Source organism: Poeciliopsis prolifica, unplaced genomic scaffold (genome assembly GCF_027474105.1).
Source record: "Poeciliopsis prolifica strain line A6 unplaced genomic scaffold, Auburn_PproV2 SCAFFOLD199, whole genome shotgun sequence".
Classification (NCBI taxonomy): Eukaryota; Metazoa; Chordata; class Actinopteri; order Cyprinodontiformes; family Poeciliidae; genus Poeciliopsis; species Poeciliopsis prolifica.
In genome coordinates this window covers 147,130-168,047 of record NW_026562574.1, presented here as the reverse complement: position 1 = coordinate 168,047, position 20,918 = coordinate 147,130, and the positions used below count along the sequence as shown (strand labels likewise).

At 40.5% G+C, this 20,918-nt stretch overlaps 1 pseudogene; it reads right to left on the bottom strand.

Annotated features, from left to right (window-relative positions):
- Positions 1–280: 280 nt before the first annotated feature.
- Positions 281–20,918, bottom strand: part of LOC129356835 (leucine-rich repeat and immunoglobulin-like domain-containing nogo receptor-interacting protein 2) — a 150,733-nt pseudogene continuing 130,095 nt past the window's right edge.

Here is a 20,918-nt window from a genome sequence, read left to right as displayed (position 1 = left end):
AGAGCAGAGAGAACGAACCACAGCGGCTGGAAACGGAAGAAATGTTGCAGTTCTGGTTCCCAATCAAACCAAGTCTTCTGGACTATCAGGTGGGAAAACATCCAGAAACTTTAAAGTCATTTTGTGTGTAAACAGTGAAGTAAACCTGCAAAGGAAAACAGAGAATCTGGGGCTGAAATCTGCAGAATTGCACATCCTGTGTCTGATATGGACATGATGCAACGACAAACCCTAAACTCAAGCCAGTAGAGATATAAACCGCAATAATCTGACTCAGAGGTACAAATACATATTCATTTATTTCACATACATTTTTTCAACTTTTTGTAGTTTTTACAATCTATATGATTCAACAACAAAATGAAGTACTACCACAACAAAGTCCAAATTTTCTACAGGGGGAAATGATGCAGATGTCACTTTTGTAAAATTGACACATGTAGTTAGCCAACCAGCAAAGATACAGTTAAAGTAAAAAAGACAAAAATAGGACAAAAAGGTGGTTTGTGACCTGGACTAGGCCGTTTTCAGGTTGATCAAATGTTCATGTTAGGTCCTGAACAGTGTTAGAGCGTTGGCTTTTGCAAAATTATCAACATTTTTCATAAATATTTATTATTAGTAAACTCTATATGTTTCATATTATCGGGAACAAGGGCAGAAACTCAGCCAGAGAGGAGAAGCCCTTCTTAAATCAATGGAAACTGGTTCTTGCAGAACATCAGGGTTACAATTTTGGCTAAAGTATCCCGTGAATATTGCTATGAATCGTTCTGTTGAATGAATATCCACACAGATACATAATGAAGCATTCAGTAAACGTACTGAACAGAAGATCTCTTTCCTTGTTCAGTGAATAAGCAGGACTAAACAAAGTAGATTAATAGCTTAGATACAAATTCATACTGTACATTGTTGAGTCTGTAGTCAACCCAAAACTAAGGGCTTCTTTTGAACATACAAATTTCAAAAAGTTAATACATGACACCTTTTGCCTTCAGGTTCCCATGGCAGCAACTGTTTCCTCTTCTGAGAAGTCGCCGCTGGCAGTTACGTAAGACGCTTAATGTGCTTTTCGCTGCTGAATCTCGGCATCAATGCAGTGATTTACAGAATGTCCCTTTAGTCTAAAACGTTTCACAACCACTTTCATTCTGTCTTTCCATTTTCAAAAAAATACTTTTTACTCCAGCTGTGTCCACAGTCCAGGCCTCTTCCGGCTCTGCTTCATATATGAATTTATAACTTACATCATTTTCATGTTGAATCGGCGCGGACCGGCCTGTCCCTCTGCCGAATCAACATTAGTACCGTTGGACTTGGAGCGAGGTACATACTCCACATCGATGTTGTTTTTATGTTTTCCTTTTCCTCTGCTCCAGACGAAGAGGAGCAGGAAGCAGAACAAGACCACTCCGAGAAAGGTGAAGCAGCCCATAGCGGTGGACACTAAAATAGTCTTCAGGTCCAGACCGAGGGAAATGTTGGCCGTTTCATTGGCAGTGGCGTTGTTAGGGTCTGTGTAATGCTGGGTCCTGTTGGCGTACAGCGACCCCAGACTTTTCACCGCTAATGAAGCCATCAGGGTGTCATTTCCAGCGGTGTTGGAGGCCAGGCAGACGTACACGCCACTGTCTTGTATCTCTGCAGTCTTGATCTCTAATGTGCCGTTGTTGTGCACCGTCAGCCGCCCGTGGTTCCGACTCGTCAGAAGTCGTCGACGTGGGGACAGCCACGACACGCTGGGCCTCGGCGTCCCTTCGGCGCTGCAGCGCAGCATGGCCTGGTGGCCCTCATCCACGGTAACTGTTTGGGTTTTATTCTCGCGAATTTTTGGCTTGGTGCACGTCACGTAATAAGACAGGAGCGCCTCTTTGAACTCCTTGAAAGGCCGACCGCGGATCCCCTCGGCTGTGCTGCATTCAGGCTGCGAGTCTCCAAACAAAATGGAGTGCTTTTTCTGCAGTATCCACATGAGACGACAGTCACACACCAGGGGGTTGTTGTCGATCAGGAGGACCTCCAGGGCCTCAGGGGACTGGAACACGCCCTTTTCCAGCGTGTCCAGGCGGTTGTGGGACACGTTGAGCACCTTGAGACCCCGCAGGCCTTGGAAGGCGTACGGATCGATGGTGGTCAGCTGAGCTCCCACTAGATGCAACTCTCGCAACCGAACCAGCTCCATCAGCATGCCTCCTTCGATGTGGCGGACCCGGTTGAAGGACAGGTTGAGGTGGGTCAGGTAGGGCAGGTGCTTCAGGGCTTGGTAAGGGAAGGAGGACAGGTTGGTGTTGGTTATGAACAACGTGGTCAGGTTCAGGCCGTGGAGGGTGTTCGCTGGCACGTGGTCCAGTGAAGGCCAGTTATCGATTTCTAAATGCCGCAGCCGGAACAGCTTTTTGAAGGAGTACGGATGCAAAGTGCTAATGCTGAGGTAACGGAGATGAAGGCTGACCAGGTTGTGCAGGTGAGAGAGCGCCTCGGTGGGAACAACGGTAAGGTTGCATCGCTCTAAGGTCAATTCCTCCAGGCTCAGGAGTCCACTGAACGCACGGTGAGAATATAAACCAGGTCGTTGTCTCCCACCTCCAAAGACCTCAGGTTATGTAAATCCTGGAACATATAATCCAAAGAATGACGATCTTGTTGTCACTTATATCCAGTTGGGTGAGATTGGTCAGGGCTGTGAAAACGCCCAGAGGGATGAGTTTGATTCGGTTGCTCTTCAGACTGAGTGAGTGCATGTTAAACAAGGCGTTAAAAGCTCCAGGCTCCACGTAGCTGATCAGATTCCCACTGAGGTCCAGTTCCTCCAGCCCGGGGAAGTTGATAAAGTCATCAGGGTTGATCATCGTCAGCTTGTTTTTTACTCAGGTCCAGGATCCTGGTCTCGGTCGGGATGCCGTCTGGGATGGTGGGCATTCGCTTGCGGTGACAGACGACGGCCTTGGTCTGGGCCGAGCACTCGCAGCGAGAGGGACATCCTAAAGAAGAGCCCACAAAGGCAGCCACTAGAACCAGTCCAAGGAATGGCTGCCAGCAGGAGCGACGGCGTGCAGCATGACTTTGTTCATACAGTCCACCATTCTGTCACGGTTCTGCAAAACACACAAAGACCAGAAAAAGGTTCTTCAATACCAAATCAGGCTGGAACTAATCAGCAAAAATAATGTAAGTAATGTGATTCACTAGACTCAGATCTAAAGTAAAGTAAAGTAAACTAAACTAAAGTAAACTAAAGTAAAGTAATCTAAAGTAAACTAAAGTAAAGTGAAGTAAAGTAAACTAAAGTAAAGTAAACTAAAGTAAGCTAAAGTAAAGTAAAGTAAAGTAAACTAAACTAAAGTAAACTAAACTAAACTAAATTAAACTAAAGTAAACTAAACTAAAGTAAACTAAACTAAAGTAAACTAAACTAAACTAAAGTAAACTAAACTAAACTAAATTAAACTGAACTGAACTAAAGTAAACTAAACTAAACTAAACTAAAGTAAACTAAACTAAAGTAAACTAAACTAAACTAAAGTAAACTAAACTAAAGTAAACTAAACTAAAGTAAAATAAAGTAAAATAAAGTAAACTAAAGTAAACTAAAGTAATCTAATGTAAAGTAAAGTAAACTAAAGTAAAGTAATCTAAAGTAAAGTAAAGTAAACTAAAGTAAAGTAAAGTAATCTAAAGTAAAGTAAACTAAAGTAAAGTAAACTAAGTAAAGTAAAGTAATGTAAAGTGAAGTAAAGTAAACTAAAGTAAACTAAAGTAAAGTAATCTAAAGTAAAGTAAAGTAAACTAAAGTAAAGTAAACTAAACTAAAGTAAAGTAAACCAAAGTAAAATAAAGTAAAGTGAAGTAAACTAAAGTAAACTAAAGTAATCTAATGTAAAGTAAAGTAAACTAAAGTAAAGTAATCTAAAGTAAAGTAAAGTAAACTAAAGTAAAGTAATCTAAAGTAAAGTAAACTAAAGTAAAGTAAACTAAAGTAAAGTAATGTAAAGTGAAGTAAAGTAAACTAAAGTAAACTAAAGTAAAGTAATCTAAAGTAAAGTAAAGTAAACTACAGTAAAGTAAACTAAAGTAAAGTAAACTAAACTAAACTAAAGTAAAGTAATCTAAAGTAAAGTAAACTAAAGTAAAGTAAACTAAACTAAAGTAAACCAAAGTAAAATAAAGTAAAGTGAAGTAAACTAAAGTAAACTAAAGTAATCTAATGTAAAGTAAAGTAATCTAAAGTAAAGTAAAGTAAAGTAAAGTAAAGTAAACTAAAGTAAACTAAAGTAAAGTGAAGTAAAGTAAACTAAAGTAAAGTAAACTAAAGTAAGCTAAACTAAAGTAAAGTAAAGTAAACTAAAGTAAAGTAAACTAAAGTAAACTAAAGTAAAGTAAACTAAAGTAAACTAAACCAAAGTAAAGTAAAGTAAACTAAATTAAACTAAAGTAATCTAAAGTAAAGTAAAGTAAACTAAAGTAAAGTAAACTTAAGTAAACTAAAGTAATCTAAAGTAAAGTAAAGTAAACCAAAGTAAAGTAAAGTAAACTAAAGTAAAGTAAAGTAAAGTAAACTAAAGTAAACTAAAGTAAAGTAAAGTAAACTAAAGTTATCTAAAGTAAAGTAAAGTAAACTAAAGTAAAGTAAAGTAAACTAAAGTTATCTAAAGTAAAGTAAACCAAAGTAAAGTAAAGTAAACTAAAGTAATCTAAAGTAAAGTAAAGTAAACCAAAGTAAACTAAAGTAAAGTAAAGTAAAGTAAACTAAAGTTATCTAAAGTAAAGTAAAGTAAACTAAAGTAAACTAAAGTAAAGTAAAGTAAACTAAAGTAAACTAAAGTAAAGTAAAGTAAAGTAAACTAAAGTTATCTAAAGTAAAGTAAAGTAAAGTAAACTAAAGTAAAGTAAACTAAAGTAATCTAAAGTAATCTAAAGTAAAGTAAAGTAAAGTAAACTAAAGTAATCTAAAGTAAAGTAAAGTAAACTAAAGTAAACTACTGGAACTTTGTCCCAAATCACAGATAGTTGGATAAAATGATTGTGTTTACTTTAAAAGAAAAACTCTCATCTGAACAGAAAATAGTGAACAGCTGATTCATGGATGTTACATGACTTCAAATAGAAATCTGAAAAGTGTGGAGTGCATTTCTAGTAAGCAAAACACTGCAAATTCACCAGATGTTTTTTTGGACTCGTTCTTTTTTCCTGAACTTTCTTTTTCGATTCTGCCCCAATATCAAACAACCAACTAAATTCAGATCAGATGAGGAGCTTCTGGAAACATTTTCTAGTTCTTCTACAGATTCTGAATTAGCTGTAACTCTACTTTGACTAGGCCATTCCAACCCATGCCTCTGATCTTTGGCTGGATGTTGAGGATAATTGTCCTCACCTAAAACATTTGGTACATATTCTCTGCTTTGCTTTGTTTTTCACATTAAACGTTCAGATCATGCGCTGAAAGTTTTGTTTTTAATGGATTCACATGAGGCTGAACAGGATCTGAAAATCTTCCTCCATTTGTCTCGTTTTGTTTTTTCTTGTGATATTTTTGGTTCAGCATCCAAACAAAAGAAAACTTCTTCTGCATTTCCTGCCTCGATGTTCTGGGTTGTACAAATGAAAATATGAGAATTAAATCTGCAAAACGAATGAAAATAGAAGAAAAGTTTTTAACTGTGTCATCATGATAGATATGCTTGCTAATAATTGAACAGTCTTCAGATTTATTGGTCTCTGGATTTTTTTTCAAAACCACAACTGTGGAAATATCACTGAACTGTTTGTTAACATGTTTGTTTTTTACTGGATTCAAAATCCACTGATGAAATCTAAACGATAACTTTGTGTTTCTGTTTCTTGGTTTGACTTCAGCTAAATATTGATGAAAACAACGATTTAAAATATGCAGCATCTTTGTTTAAAGATCTGCTGATAAGAACAACAAACAGATTAAATTAGGTTGAGTTCAAAACATGGAGAACGATGATTATTTCACAGTGAAGGTTCAGGCGTTCATTCGTTTAATTACTGTGAGAACGAAGAACCAGAACCAGAACCAGAACCTGCAGTGATCCAGTCCAGACTGGATCACTGGAGCCGGCAGAGAACCTGAGCAGAACCTCTCCGCTCCATGAAGCAGAACCTCTGCAGAACCCAGAAATGATTCGGTTCTGATTGGAGCAGCTGATCTGGGCTCCATGCGGAGCAGACGCCGCAGACCTCCGATTATTTACCAACTAATTATCCCCACAGCTCAGATATGGAGGAAATGTTGTTCCGCATTAAGTTTATCGATATAATATCTGAGAGCTCAGCTTGTTTCACTTCATCTTGGCAATGCTGCTGTATTTAAAAATAAGAATATTCACTAAACGGATGTGATTAGGAATAATCTCAGCATGTTCGTAAGTTTCTGTGGAAACTTGCAGGATGTGCAACAAAAAATGCGAAACATGACCTAAAATAACTTGGAAACAAAAGCATTTCATTTCTACGGAGGATTTGTAAGTTCTGCAGTTTGTTCTCCTTTAGTGTGTAAAATAAATGTTGGCAGTAAACATTTTGCAAAGCCGCTGATCTGAGTTTGAACACCTGGATTCTCAGGAAAGGCTCATTTCAACGTGTCAGTGAGGATGAACCGTTTGATGGCCTCCGGCTCTGAGCTCACTTCCTCCTCTCTGCTCATCAGGCGTTCTTTACCAGCCAATCAGCAGCAGCCTTTAGGAAGCAATTAGAGCACATTTTGGTGTTTTTACTGGATATTGGATGCATAAAAGGGGAAATGAGGGAAAACCATAAGCAGGAAAATAATAAACGCATCTTTATGAGTATTCATGCAGGATGTTCAGCGACTTTACAGATTCTATTTCTTTACAGCTGAATTTGCAAGAAACAAATAAATCAAGAGAGCAGAGAATATTGCGAGAAGGTAACTAAAAATAAAATCAGTTCCAAAAACTGAAAACAAATCATTCAATTCAAAAGTTATTTAGCTGAAAGGGAAACTGAATGTTGTAACTCATAAAGCTTTTGATGCTTTGAGCAAAAAGAATCATCTTCACTGTCCAGTTCGCTCAGATGCTTTTTAATTGATGAGCAAAAATAGACAAATGTAAAAATGACTTTTGTCATTATTCATTTTCACATGAGATTAAAAAATGTTTTTTTTTTTTGTATTTTTGACTTCATCCTCACATCAGAAGCATTTTATCATTTGATATTTCTTTTGTGACATCATGTCTGAAGTTCTGCTCCGATTTGTTGCCCTGCAGCCAAAACACAGGATTTACTCACAGGGCGCAAATACACAAAGATAAGATTGTTTCCAGATTTTTAATAGTAATTATCTTTAGAAGTTATATTTTATTCCCTCTCCACTTCATGAAGACTTCAGCTTGTGGTTGTAATGTGACAAAACTTTAAGTGGTTTAAACATTTTTGCAGTGAAGATTGTTTTTATTTTCTGTGACCCTGAAGAAAAAACTCATCTGATCCAACCAATCAGACTCTGATCCAACCAATCAGACTCTGATCTGATTGGTTGGATCAGTCAGCCCGCAGCAAGCTGCAGTTCCTCACATGGACACTAGAGGGCTCACATTTTACTGCATTGATCACCTCAGCAGGTCAACAATGAATAAAAAAACAACAAAGCAATAAAACGTTCAGATTGGATTATTTAACAGTTAAACTTTATATGGGTTAATAAAACAGTAAAATGATAAATAATGATTATTTATGCAACTGCTGCTCTGAAAGAAAAACATTAACCTGCATGTTAATGTCTCAGAACTCAGGATCTGAGCAATGAGTCACGTTTTGCAAGCAGCATCAGTTCAGCAACACGATGTGAGTAAAAACAATCCGCCAAACGCAGCGTCAGGAACGAACTGAAGGATTTCATATGGAAACAAACTAAAACAGCTTCACAGTTACTGCAGATCATAAACTGCTTCAACAGGAAACTCCATAATTCATCCACACAACCACATGAAAAAATCAACAGCATCACATGATTTAGGGTTTGGGACCTTGATCCCTTAAAAGAGAAGATCAACAGCCTCAGGGTAATAATGGCCTTCCATGCACAAATGATCCTTCTGCTTGGCTTGCAGAGCGAAGTTAAAGCTCTGTTAATCCGTGTTAATTAGAGATAAACTTGCTAGATTGAGTCTGTTTCTCCTTTTCAGCCTGATAACGTTTGGTTTGGGAATGACTCAAAAGTGCAGCATCAGACAAAACGATCTGAATTCATCCAGAGGGAAACGCTTCGGCTGAGAGCTAATCCTGCGTTTAGTGGCTGAAGAAACACAACATTTCTGGAGATAAGCTAACGCTAGGAGGTTGCAAACATGTAAACAACAAAACAAGATGGCGGCTGTCCTGCTGGACCATGAATGGGGACAAAAATGTCTGTCATTTATTACACAATAGCAGAACCTCCAGAACCAGCAGAACCTCTAGAACCTGCAGAACCTCCAGAACCAGCAGAACCTCCAGAACCAGAACCTAGAACCTGCAGAACCTCTAGAACCAGCAGAACCTCTAGAACCAGCAGAACCTCCAGAACCAGCAGAACCTCTAGAACCTCCAGAACCTCTAGAACCTGCAGAACCTCCAGAACCAGCAGAACCTGCAGAACCTCTAGAACCAGCAGAACCTCCAGAACCAGCAGAACCTCCAGAACCTGCAGAACCTCTAGAACCTCCAGAACCTCCAGAACCTCCAGAACCTCGAGAACCTCAAGAACCAGCAGAACCTCTAGAGCCAGCAGAACCTCCAGAACCACCAGAACCTCCAGAACCAGCAGAACCTCCAGAACCTGCAGAACCTCCAGAACCTCTAGAACCTCTAGAACCTGCAGAACCTCTAGAACCTGCAGAACCTCTAACCTGCAGAACCTGCAGAACCTCCAGAACCAGCAGAACCTACAGAACCAGCAGAACCTACAGAACCTCTAGAACCTGCAGAACCTACAGAACCTCTAGAACCTGCAGAACCTCCAGAACCAGCAGAACCTGCAGAACCTGCAGAACCTCTAGAACCTACAGAACCTCCAGAACCAGCAGAACCTCCAGAACCTGCAGAACCTCTAGAGCCTGCAGAACCTCTAGAACCTACAGAACCTGCAGAACCTCTAGAACCTACAGAACCTGCAGAACCTCTAGAACCTGCAGAACCTCTAGAACCTACAGAACCTACAGAACCCCAGAACCTGCAGAACCTCTAGTACCTCCAGAACCTGCAGAACCTCCAGAACCTGCAGAACCTCTAGAACCTACAGAACCTGCAGAACCTCTAGTACCTCCAGAACCTCCAGAACCAGCAGAACCTCTAGTACCTCCAGAACCAGCAGAACCTCTAGTACCTCCAGAACCTCCAGAACCTGCAGAACCTCCAGAACCTCCAGAACCTGCAGAACATAGTCAGTTTGTGGGGCTGCACTGTGAAAGTGGACAGGTTCTGGTTTCTCCAGACATCCTGAAGCTTTTCCACTGAATATGTTTCACTCGGCATATTAATAAAACTTTCTTTTATCGTTTAACTTTATTTCACAAAACTCATCTCTGGACTAATTGTTTCTCATATTTGATGTGAATTTTATGCCTCATTAGACCTCATGTACTGGGAAACATGAGCATTAATGAATTTATTTATATCGAGTAAAATGTGGTGAGATGATTATGCAATGTGCAGCAACCGATATCTTTGTTTCCCATTGTTTCCATGCTGACGGTAATCCTGCCGTCATGCCTAAAGGATTTGCCCCGTGCAGAGATTTGCCCCCAGTGGCATCACTTCCTGTCCAGAGGAGCAAACAAAACGCCTAAAACCTGAGACCTGCTCCACCAATCATATCAGATTACTGCCATGAAACGGCAGGTAGGAATGAAGAGCGAAACGCCGTTTCTTTCATACGTTCGGTATCAAACTGCAGCAGCAGCTTTTTGACCAGGCTGTTGTCGGTGTGAAGCTACAGAGCAGAGAGTTCAACCCAGAGTTTTGAAAGGGTAACCCTCACTTCACGCTGAAAAGCCAGTTAGATAAATGGGTGGCCTGATTAAAATGCATATGCAGCCAGCGTTAACAGTGTGTGGGCTCCTGAGAGCCCTCATGTGTTTGTTTCTTCTCCTCTGCCCCCCTCACTGTCTGGTCAGCCTGCATCAGCTCTGAGTCAGGGGGCGTTTCATCTGCGCTATGACTAAACCACAGGGAGCGTTAAAAGTGATGGCAAACCCCTTTAAACCGCCACCCACACAGCTCTTCCAGGCCAATACTTCCATCTAAACGGTCTAATAAAAACCACATATACCAAGCAGCCTGCACAACTTCAGACCAAAGGAAGGTCTGAGCGACATCAAAGAAACAATGCAGCCACATTTCAGCTGTAATACGAGAAGACATGCATGACTCTCCACACGCCTGCAGCAAAACTTACACAACTGTACGAGAAGGAGGAAATCGGTTCCTGTTGCCAACGCAGTTTACAGTGAAGCATCAAGTTTATCTGTTTGCAGTGAGACGATGCAAAGCTTTACAAAATGTTTAAAACGAGCATTTCTCTAATCTACGCCGACAGACACTAAATATGCAACAATTTATAGTTTAAAAGTTATTATATCAGAGAAAATAAAGCAGTCAAAGTCAGACCTCATGTTCGGTATCAATGCTGCTTCACTGGAGTCTCTGCAGAAAATAACAAATCGCACAAAGAAAAAGGATGAAAAGTTTGGCTGTTAATCCTCAGCAGGTTGACAACCTGTGAACGAACGGCGTCATCATCACATGACCTCTGATTGACCTTTCCCTACCCTGGAAACATGAACATCAACCTGTGAGCCTGTTCTCTTCTCAGGAAATGTTTTGTGTCTTTTGCTGTTTGCTAGTGGAGCTGTTATCAGTCGGTTACCACGGCAACTGAGAGCGAGAAAGCAGAAAATGATGATTTTTGGTTCCTAAAGTCACAAAGATTTCTGAAAGTTCAACAGACGATGAAAAGTGGAGAAATTCAACATCACAATATTTATAAGTAATAAAACAAAACATTTATGAATCCTTTATGATGGCCGGTGGTCTGCAGTAAAGACATTATTAAAGTATTAAATAATTTTTGCATCATTTTGATTCACTCCAGAATTATAGTCACCATTTAAAAAACACAATCTGCTGTGACCTTTGAACTCCGTGAGAGAAAAGATCAATAAGCTGACGGAGTGCGACTCAAGGAGCCGATTTATAGTTGGCTGTTAGCGTCACGAAGCCTTATTGGTTATTGATCAGGTTCCTGCAGGTTTTTCTGATCCTGAATCGTTTCTCCTGCTGATCTTCTGCTCTCACAGGAAAGTCTCTCAGTTTTCATCATGGTTAGAAGATCCTGTGATCCTTTGTCAGAAATACTCCGACTTCCTTCAGAGCAGCAGAAATTCCTTCAGCCTCCAATGGAAACAAATATCAATAATACAAACCTTTATTTGATTTTGAATGGAGTTATTGTCTTCGATTATCACAACTATAAATGTTTTAAATGAAAAGAAGGTCATTCTTCCACAATATTACCTTAAAGGATGCATAAGAAATTATATCTGAAAGCAGACACTGACATAAATTTGCTTTTATAAAAAATATTTGGTTCCTTTTGTGTTTGTAAAAAGCTGCTGACTCAACTGAAGCTGATCTGAAAAAACAAACTCGTCAACATCAACACGTTTAAAGCATCAGAGCTGAAGCCGGCGTCACGGCGGAGGAAGTCACACAGGAAGTCAGCAAGAACATAATTCCTCATATATGTTTAGTGTACGATTAATTATCCCACCATTAAACTTTCCCATCTTCTTCTGAATAAGTCATGAGGAAGTCCCAGGTGGGAGTGAAAAGAAGAGGAGAAACAACAGATCATTAATGTGAATCTGGATTGTCGGCTGCAGCAGCCGCAGGCTGCACTCAGTCAAAGCAGTGAGTAGGTTTGTGTTTGCATTGCCACTGGCTGCTCCAGGTAATGTCACAGCATAAACACTGTTGACTTGTGAAAACACTGCAAAACAATGCAGCAAGTTTAATTACATTTTCTTCGCCTCCAGTACAAACAGACATGAGATAAGCAGACACTTGGAGCAACTTTACAACCACTCGACTTTGACAAAGCGACGCATCGTAAGAGGAAACGCTTTTATAATCAAACCATCTGATGTTTGTGCCACAGGTTCCCGTCACATTTCAGTTTGATGAAATGAAATACGTCCCACATTGTGACGGAGGGAACACACCAACAGCATTCAAACACTGTTTTATGATTTTACAGCCAGAAAACTCATCTTAATAAAGGAATGATCTCAGCTCTTTTCAGTGCAAGTATATGAAAACAGCACATTTTTTTGTCATAATGTAAAACTTTTTAGTTGAAGTTGTTGCTGCCTTTTATTTTCCTAGCAGCACTTTTGACCTTTTGAGTTGTGTTTATTAATTTGATAATCATTGTAGTGAAGTTGCTGTTTGCTTCCAGTCTCAGAGTGACACAGGAAGTGATTCTCGGTGTGGAAGCTGATGCTTCAGCTGTCAGTCTGTCACGGTGATGCGTTCAGGTTTTTTGTACTGGTTTCTCAAAGCAGTACAACTGGTTTGACACAGGAAGACACAGGAAGATGCAATTTTATATTTTGTAGATTTGTTCTAAGCTTTTCAACTGGTTTTTTGTACTGGTTTCTCAAAGCAAACAGGAAATTACAGCTGGAACAACTGGATTCCTGTTCACTGAATCCAATGCAACAGACCGAATTATTAAAATGCATTTTAAACTTCTCACTTCACAATGAGGCACTAGTCATATAAATCAGCATAAAATACACAGAGGTGATGGTTGAAACGCATCAATATCTGAAAACTTGCAGGGCATGAAAACCTGTAAGGCTCTGCATAAAACTACAAGCAATAATCTAGTTTTTGCAAAGTGAGTTTCTGTGAAGCTGCTCCGATCAGCTGAAACCGATCAGACGAGCAGATCATCCTGCACAACCTGACAGTCAGCAGCTGACACATTTTGGGTCTGAATTTTGTTTTGGAGCAGAAAAAATGGGCAAGCGGAGGGATTTGAGGAACTTTGCTATTTGGCGGGTGGATGGCTGAGTCACGGCATCTTCTGGGATTTTTCTGTCTGGCTCTGCTTGGAATCAGAAATCATCCAAAAGAGAAAACTGATGGAGCCGTGACAAGGTCACAGGCAGATTATTAAGGCCTGCAGGGACAGAAGTTGGCCGGAGTCGTCTGACGGAGAGAGAAGTCGCGTCCGACTGCACGGAAAGGTCACGTCAACAGGAAGTGGCAGAACACGCAGCAGGAAGTTCATGTTGGGATGATTTGTGACAAAAATCATTCATCTGAACGCAGTTTCTGAACAAACTCTCCTTCAGGGAAGACCTGATAGTGATGACCAAACAGTGAAGAACTTTTCCAACCCAGATGTTCAGGCTGGTTGTCCTGCTGGAAGCTGAACTTTGACCTCAGGCTCTCACAGCTTTTTCTCCAGGATTAACTTGTTAGCTTGTCCTGCAGTTATGCTAGTGGAAAACAAACTGACCACTTTTCCTCACTTTCTTCTCCTACTGCTCTCCAACCTGCGTTATTTGCTGTCATTGTGTTTCTGTATGTTTCTTTCGTCCCGAGACGCTCCGCCTGGTCTGGGTTCTGATTGGCTGGTTCTGACCGTCTGGTTCTGACCGTCTGGTTCTGATTGGGTTCAACCCGACGTCGGGTCCGAGCAGCAAGCAGCCGGTTTGGCTTGGTTCTGTTCAGTTCTGTGGTTCTGCAGAGTGGATCTGAGGATGTGCAGATTCCTGATATCTATTCATCGCATGAGATTTGCTGACTCAGCGCTCCGTGTAATGATGCTCAGCAGGTTGTTGAGGCTCCATCTCTGCTAACCTGTCAGGAGAAGTTTGCTGCCACCTGGAGACTCTGGGCGGGTTTCATCCCGGTTCTGTTAGCTGCAGATAAGCTGCAGCCGGCGCCGCTGCAGACGGACCCTCTGCACAGGAATCATTAACGAGGCCATTTCTCACGGCGCTTCTCTGATTTTCTCCCATCATTTCCACGCTGACAGAGTCTGCGTCACTTAATGACTTTCTTGACTTTTCAGAAGTGAGGAAGTTGGAAGTGCAGCTTTAATCTTTGAAGGAAGCTGAAAGGTAATGCGGATGCTTCATTATGAAAACACATTTAAATAATCGTTGGGTTTATCAGCTCCTCCATGGACCTTCCTCCACATCACCAGCTTTAATAAAATGATGTTTATGTTTCATTCTCCACACAAAGTATGATGATTGTTTCTGGCTTTTAATGCAGTTTAATCAGTGTTTGATTTCTCAGATGGGCAGAAAGCTAAAGGTTGCCATATTGGAGCTGAACTCCTGCAGTAGGACATGAAGCTTATCTTCTGCAGCAGCTGTTTCATAAAGCAACTGCACCTTTCAGCCTGTTTCTGGCCAGCCTGACGCCATCTCACAGTCTATCTGCTGCAGCGCCGCTAATCTGCCCACAGCTTCTGCTTTTAAAATGCTTTTCACCTGTTTACAGAGATTCCAGCAGACTTCCTGCAACTACATACAAACATTCTCCTTCTGCACCAATCTCTGGATCATAATTTGTCTCCATTTTGAAGAAATGACTCATCTGTTACTGTGTGAAAAGAAAATATCTGGAGGATGATGCAAAACATAAATAAAAAGGATTTTGTTGAGACATTAATCTCAGTTTTTCTTCACCTGAAAATCAGTCAGAATTTTAACATTATGTTAATGTGACTCTAACTCAGTCTGACTCTGTAAATGATCGACACTTTAATGCATATTTTAAGTCACATTAACAGTTTTAATAATAAATAGCATTTTAGCAATTTACTCCATACTCAAATGTCACTTTTAGAAATGTACAATTTTAGCTACGATGAGTCAATGAGCCAAGACTTTAGCGCATTCATGTTAATATGTTAAAGACGTAAATGCATTTAAACACATCAGTATAAAACCTTAGAACAGCTGGAGTCTGAGTTTTGGCTCGTTTCTGTGGATCTGCAGTGAAGGACGAAGTCTTGGCTTTTTCTGCTTCTCCACGATCTGATTGGCCGATGGAAAAGACTGTTGTTGTGCTGAAAGGAGTCAGTGAAGCTATTTAAGCCTAAAATAGCATCTCAGTGCTAAACATGTGGCTAATGCTAACACCCACATTTCTACAGAAGTTCCTGAAACTCGCTGCTTATAAATGTCTGTTATTGAGCTCATTATGTCTATTTATTCAATAATTCAGCACCAAAAGTCTTGCTTATGTTATTAATACATTGCTTTCAATTGACATGAGATCATTTGCGATGAACTCAAATAAAAACTGTCCCACCACCAGTTTCATCTGAACATTAAACTTCAGAACCACTTCATGAGACAAACCAAATTTACGTCCATTATTCGACTATTTTCTGAGTTATCACGACTACCATAAACATCTGTGCCGTCTCTGTTTGAAAGGCTTTGGAGGATTCTGTTACTGGGACAGGAAATAATTAGCTACTGGTTCCAGTTTGTCTCAGATGCAAGAGAAGGGAATAAACTGGAGGCTACTGCTGTGGCCTAATTTGTCCAGATGGTCAGGAAGCAGGACTTCCAACAATTAATTACGGCGTGAGCTGAGCACGGTCAGCATTCCTCAGGAAGTCCGAGCCAACAGCGCCTCTCACCTGAGCGCAGCAGTCAGAGTCCAAACCGTCCTGCTGATGTCTGGGTTCTGTCTGAAGAGCTCATCTCTGTTTGTCACCATCATGTCAGAAACTCTCACTGTGGTGGCTTTACAATAAACTACTGGTCCCGGGTTTCTGGTAAGTTTTCTGCTTTTCCCAATAGATTCATGGCTCCAAACGTCCAGCAGATCTGAAAGCTTTGCTTCCTCTTTGCAGAGATGAACACATTTCTTTCCAAACAACTAGAAAATGTTACTTTTCTCTTGGCAAGTGGTATTTGTTTGTCTCTGCTCTGGAGTTCTTTTGATTTACTGCATATCCTTCATCAAAAAGCCCATGGGCTCCATCACAGAATCCAGGATACAGAACATTTAGTTCTGCTCCATTAATAGCAGAAAAAGTGAAATCTGTGTTTTTAAACAGCAGGCAGGATTCCTTAAGCTGCAGGATGCGCCTCTGTTTTATTGTTATGATCATAGAGCAATAAATAAATAAAAGGCATCAGAAGGGACACTCACCCCATCGACGGGTCAAAGGTGTTAGATGTGAAATAAGCAGCAGTTATTGTTGTGGCTCATGTGAAGCATCAGATATGAACTCATGTATTAACCAGCGTCAGTTTTTATCCACTGATGGCTGCAGCCGACATTCAGCTGCACACAGATGAGCCTATTATATATTATATATATATTTCCTCCATGGATCTGCTGGTAAGATGATGCGTTTAAGTGCCATTCATCATTTCTATGTTTTGTTAGCTTAGAAATTCAATACCATTTCTGTACGAAGGAGCATTTAAACTGCCCACTACAATCAGCGCCGGACCAATAAACTCAGAGTTTCTACCAGCACATCCAGAAGTCACAATATAACAACATAACAATATAACGCAACGTTAATATGATCCATTAACGCAGAAAGAAACAATTATTGGGGCCTGCCCATAGCAATGCATAAGGAGAGCAGTGACTGACTTGCGAAGCAAGTCAGTCACTGCCTCCATGCATTGCATGGCAGGCACCTATTAATCTTCACCTAATAGAACGCCTCTTTATTATTATTATTATTTGGGGCCTGCCCATAGCAATGCATAAGGAGAGCAGTTACTGACTTGCGAAGCAAGTCAGTAACTGCCTCCATGCATTGCATGGCAGGCACCTATTATTCTACACCCAATAGAATATCTCTTTATTGGGGCCTGCCCATAGCAATGCATAAGGAGAGCAGTGACTGACTTGCTTCGCAAGTCAGTAACTGCCTCCATGCATTGCATGGCAGGCAACTATTATTCTACACCCAATAGAACGCCTCTTTATTATTATTGGGGCCTGCCCATAGCAATGCATAAGGAGAGCAGTGACTGACTTGCGAAGCAAGTCAGTCACTGCCTCCATGCATTGCATGGCAGGCACCTATTAATCTTCACCCAATAGAATGTCTCTTTATTATTGGGGCCTGCCCATAGCAATGCATAAGGAGAGCAGTTACTGACTTGCGAAGCAAGTCAGTAACTGCCTCCATGCATTGCATGGCAGGCACCTATTATTCTACACCCAATAGAATGTCTCTGTCTTTATTGGGGCCTGCCCATAGCAATGCATAAGGAGAGCAGTGACTGACTTGCGGAGCAAGTCAGTCACTGCCTCCATGCATTGCATGGCAGGCACCTATTAATCTTCACCCAATAGAATGTCTCTTTATTATTATTGGGGCCTGCCCATAGCAATGCATAAGGAGAGCAGTGACTGACTTGCGAAGCAAGTCAGTCACTGCCTCCATGCATTGCATGGCAGGCACCTATTAATCTACACCCAATAGAATGTCTCTTTATTATTATTCTTATAACTTATTCTTCCGTAGACCGGAATGCGGCTCGCACCGCTGCGAGCCCACCCACAAAAGTGGTATCAAAACGTGCGGCTTGTTCCCGGCATTGGAGCTATTACTTTTATGGGGAATCGGCGTTACGACGGCGACGTAAAAAGCGAAAAACGAGCAAAATTTCCAACTGCCGAAACGCAGAGCATAACTGCCACCAACTGCCGCTCCGCTAGAGTGAAAAATGAAGTGGATTTCTGACCCCAAATAAATTTTGAAATCGCCGCCACGCCCACCAATATCGTGCTACCGGTATGAAACTCGGACATGACATCGATACGAATGTCTGCTCCGGTAAAATGTTTTCGAAATTTTTCTAGGGCTTACGGTTTTCTGTCAAGGTGCTTTAGAGCAAAATCAAGTTCCAGCCTAACTGACGCTCTCCACCATATATTTTCATACTTTCATGGAAAATTTCAGACCTCAACACACACCATTTTTATCTCATCGCTGTAATTACTGTGAATGAGCTACAGATATGATTTGCAGGACTATCGGAGACAAAAAATAGCTCTCTCATATGCTTCAAACAGTTTTCCGATACGTATCACGGTTTCCGAACGGCAAGGAGTTGTTCGGGCTGCTTTTTCCATTATAACTGACTGAGCTGTCTCACAAAGATAGAAATCTGTCTCTTCCTCACACACATGACAGTTGACCTCTTTAGAACTACAATTCCTGAAGGTTAGAACTACAACATGGCGGAACACTCAGTGCCTACAAAAGAGGTCTGAGCTGATTGTCAGAACTACAACATGGCGGAACTGTCAGTTACTACTGAGGAGGAATGAGCTGGCCTTTAGAATTACATTGTGTTTGGGCTTTTATAACTGATTTTAAGCAACCATTGTTACACACAGGATTAGTGTGGAAATTTTAAATTAAGCTTAATGAAAATTTCAAAATGAAAGCCCTGAGATTCTTTTATATCACATAATTGCTCTCTTGGGCATTATGTGACTTTTTTAACATAACCACTGTTAAACTTTGGATTATTTTGGACATTTAAAATGAAGCTTAATGAAAATTTCAAAATAAAACCTTGAATATTTCTCTCAGGCCTGTCAGAAAAACTAACTTCTTCAAGCATTTAGAATTAAGTCTCTCCTTGTGTGTCACACTGACATGACAGTTGACCTCCTCTTTAGAACTACAATTTCTGAAGGTTAGAACTACAACATGGCGGAACACTCAGTGCCTACAAAAGAGTCAGAGCTGATTGTCAGAACTACAACATGGCGGAACTGTCAGTTACTGCTGAGGAGGAATGAGCTGGCCTTTAGAATTACATTGTTTGGGCTTTTATAACTGATTGTAAGCAACCACTGTTACAGACAGGATTAGTTTGGCAATTTTAAATTAAGCTTAATAAAAAATTCGAAATAAAACCTTGAATATTTTTCTCAGGCCTGTCAGAAAAACTAACTTCTTCAAGCACTTAGAATTAAGTCTCTCCTTTTGTGTCACACTGACATGACAGTTGACCTCCTCTTTAGAACTACAATTCCTGAAGGTTAGAACTACAACATGGCAGAACACTCAGTGCCTACAGAAGAGGTCATAGGTGAATATAAAAACTACAACATGGTGGAACTGTCAGTTACTGCTGAGGAGAAATGAGCTGGCCATGACAAGTACTTGGTTTTTGGGAATTTTTTGAACTGATTTCAAAACTCCATAGTTACACATGGGATTAGTGTTACCATTAAAATTAAGCTTAATGTAAATTTCAAAATAAAAGCCTTGACAATTTTTCCATCAAGTAATTGCTCTTTTGACCACTATATACTGATTTAACCCAATCAGTGTTAAACATGGGATGAGATTGGCCATTTAAAATTAATCTCAATGAAAATTTCAAAATAAAAGCCTTAAGATTCCTTTCTGGCTCATGCCTATTTTAGGGAAAATGGCTGCCTCAAACTGATAGAATTATGTCTCCCCCTGTCTGACTTACAGCTGGCAGAGGATCCATTACCATGGCAACGGAACACAAAGGGGCCAGCTGATTAGGACTACAAAAAACGCATCACTGTAGTTCTAACTATGGCAGAACTCAGAGAAAAAAGCTGGACTTTAGAACTGCTTGTGTTTTGGGCCTTTTATAACTATTTTTAACCAACCATTGTTACACATGGAATTAGTGTGGAAATTTTAAATTAAGCTTTAAAAAAAATTCAAAATAAAAGCCTTGAGAATTTTTATATTAAATAAGTGCTCTTTTGACCATTATATGTCTGATTTAACCAAATCACTGTTATACATGGGATTACATTGACCATTTAAAATTAAACATTCTGAACATTTCAAAATAAAAGCCTTAAGATTCGGCCGTGGCTAATGCAGCGCTGCAGGCGCTGCAATGATATTAGCTTGCATTATCTTTTCCTCTCAAGTTAGGGCACTGTCTTGCACAGCAAGACAGTGCATTAGCATTAGCACAAACATTAGCATTTCTCTGTTCCCCACCAGTGCACTGCCGTAGGCAGTGCATTAAGATTATCCTGCATGATCTTATCCACTCAGGTTAGGGCTCTGCCTTGCGCAGCAAGGCAGAGCATTAGCCTTTTACCTTGCATTAGCTATTTCCCTTACTTATTACCCATATTTAGTGTCCTGAATGCAGTAAGTCATGCTTGTGAAGCTCCATGTGCTATTAATGACATTGCAGCTTTCTTTAGCATGGATGCTAATGTTTAGCATCAGAACGCTGGGTCAAAATCGACGGGCACACTTTGGCAGGCCCCGGTTAAATTTCTTCAGGAATTTTCTAGTTGGGGCCCTGCCCATAGCAATGCATAAGGAGAGCAGTTACTGACTTGCGAAGCAAGTCAGTAACTGCCTCCATGCATTGCATGGCAGGCACCTATTGTTCTTCACCTAATAGAATGCCTCTTTATTCTTCTTTATTTTTCTTCCGTAGACCGGAATGCGGCTCGCACCGCTGCGAGCCCACCCACAAAAGTGGTATCAAAACGTGCGGCTCGTTCCCGGCATTGGAGCTATTACTTTTATGGGGAATCGGCGTTATGACGGCGACGTAAAAAGCAAAAAACGAGCCAAATTTCCAACTGCCGAACCGAAAAGCTCAACTGCCAAAACGTAGAGTGTAACTGACGTTTCGTTAGAGTGTGGGAAGCAGTGCGATTCTGACCCCAAATAAATTTTGAAATCGCCGCCACACCCACAAATATCGTGCTATCGGTATGAAACTCAGACATGACATTGATACGAATGTTTGCTCCGGTAAAATGTTTTCAAAATTTTTCTAGGGCTTACGGTTTTCTGTCAAGGTGCTTCAGAGCAAAATCAAGTTCCAGCCTAACTGACGCTC